This window comes from Schistocerca piceifrons, chromosome 2 (genome assembly GCF_021461385.2).
Source record: "Schistocerca piceifrons isolate TAMUIC-IGC-003096 chromosome 2, iqSchPice1.1, whole genome shotgun sequence".
Taxonomy (NCBI): domain Eukaryota; kingdom Metazoa; phylum Arthropoda; class Insecta; order Orthoptera; family Acrididae; genus Schistocerca; species Schistocerca piceifrons.
This window is the reverse complement of record NC_060139.1, coordinates 99403523-99405947: the sequence shown is the minus strand read 5'-3', so window position 1 is coordinate 99405947 and position 2425 is coordinate 99403523. Positions and strand designations below refer to the sequence as shown.

At 42.0% G+C, this 2425-nt stretch overlaps 1 pseudogene; it reads left to right on the top strand.

Annotated features, from left to right (window-relative positions):
- The first annotated feature begins 1607 nt into the window (after positions 1–1607).
- Positions 1608–1724, top strand: LOC124778396 (annotated as a pseudogene).
- The last annotated feature ends 701 nt before the right edge of the window (positions 1725–2425 follow it).

Genomic DNA, 2425 nt, shown 5'->3' with positions numbered 1-2425 from the left:
ATTGTAGTGGCCAAGATAGACACGAAGCCCACGCCTACTACAGTAGTACAAGTTTATATGCCAACTAGCTCTGCAGATGACGAAGGAATTGAAGAAATGTATGATGAGATAAAAGAAATTAATCTGATAGTGAAGGGAGACGAAAATTTAATAGTCATGGGTGACTGGAATTCGACAGTAGGAAAAGGGAGAGAAGGAAACATAGTAGGTGAATATGGATTGGGGCTAAGAAATGAAAGAGGAAGCCGTCTGGTAGAATTTTGCACAGAGCATAACTTAATCATAGCTAACACTTGGTTCAAGAATCATAAAAGAAGGTTGTATACATGGAAGAATCCTGGAGATACTAAAAGGTATCAGATAGATTACATAATGGAAAGACAGAGATTTAGGAACCAGGTTTTAAATTGTAAGACATTTCCAGGGGCGGATGTGGACTCTGAACACGATCTATTGGTTATGAACTGTAGATTAAAAGTGAAGAAACTGCAAAAAGGTGGCAATTTAAGGAGATGGGACCTGGATAAACTGAAAGAACCAGAGGTTGTAGAGAGTTTCAGGGAGAGCATAAGGGAACAATTGACAGGAATGGGGGAAAGAAATACAGTAGAAGAAGAATGGGTAGCTCTGAGGAATGAAGTAGTGAAGGCAGCAGAGGATCAAGTAGGTAAAAAGACGAGGGCTAGTAGAAATCCTTGGGTAACTGAAGAAATATTGAATTTAATTGATGAACGGAGAAAGTATAAAAATGCAGTAAATGAAGCAGGCAAAAAGGAATACAAACGTCTCAAAAATGAGATCGACAGGAAGTGCAAAATGGCTAAGCAGGGATGGCTAGAGGACAAATGTAAGGATGTAGAGGCTTATCTCACTAGGGGTAAGATAGATACAGCCTACAGGAAAATTAAAGAGACCTTTCGAGAAAAGAGAACCACTTGTATGAATATCAAGAGCTCAGATGGAAACTCAGTTCTAAGCAAAGAAGGGAAAGCAAAAAGGTGGAAGGAGTACATAGAGGGTCTATACAAGGGCGATGTACTTGAGGACTATATTATGGAAATGGCAGAGGATGTAGATGAAGATGAAATGGGAGATACGATACTGCGTGAAGAGTTTGACAGAGCACTGAAAGATCTGAGTCGAAACAAGACCCCGGGAGTAGACAACATTCCATTTAAACTACTGACGGCCTTGGGAGAGCCTGTCCTGACAAAACTCTACCATCTGGTGAGCAAGATGTACGAGACAGGCGAAATACCCTCAGACTTCAAGAAGAATATAATAATTCCAATCCCAAAGAAAGCAGGTGTTGACAATTGTGAAAATTACCGAACTATCAGTTTAATAAGTCACAGCTGCAAAATACTAACGCGAATTATTTACAGACGAATGGAAAAACTGGTAGAAGCTGACCTCGGGGAAGATCAGTTTGGATTCCGTAGAAATGTTGTAACACGTGAGGCAATACCGACCTTACGACTTACCTTAGAAGAAAGATTAAGGAAAGGCAAACCTACGTTTCTAGCATTTGTAGACTTAGAGAAAGCTTTTGACAATGTTGACTGGAATACTCTCTTTCAAATTCTAAAGGTGGCAAGGGTAAAATAGGCAACGGCCTTGCCGCAGTGGATAGACCGGTTCCCGTGAGATCACCGAAGTTAAGCGCTGTTGGGCGTGGTCTGCACTTAGATGGGTGACCATCCAGCCGCCATGTGCTGTTGCCATTTTTCGGGGTGCACTCAGCCTCGTGATGCCAATTGAGGAGCTGTTTGACCTAATAATAGCGACTCCGGTCAAAGAAATCCATCATAACGACCGGGAGAGCGGTGTGCTGACCACACGCGCCTCCTATCCGCATCCTCAACTGAGGATGATACGGCGGTCTGATGGTCCCCATGGGCCACTTGTGGCCTGAAGACGGAGTGCTTTTTGAGTGCAAGGGTAAAATACAGGGAGCGAAAGGCTATTTACAATTTGTATTGAAACCAGATGGCAGTTATAAGAGTCAAGGGGCATGAAAGGGAAGCAGTGGTTGGGAAGAGAGTGAGACAGGGTGTAGCCTCTCCCCGATGTTATTCAATCTGTATATTGAGCAAGCAGTAAAGGAAACAAAAGAAAAATTTGGAATAGGTATTAAAATACAGGGAGAAGAAATAAAAACTTTGAGGCTCCCCGATGACATTGTAATTCTGTCAGAGACAGCAAAGGATTTGGAAGAGCAGTTGAACGGAATGGACAGTGTCTTGAAAGGAGGATATAAGATAACCATCAACAAAAGCAAAACGAGAATAATGGAATGTAGTCGAATTAAGTCGGGTAGTGCTGAGGGAATTAGATTAGGAAATGAGACACTTAAAGTAGTAAAGGAGTTTTGCTATTTGGGGAGCAAAATAACGGATGATGGCCTAAGTAGAGAGGATGTAAA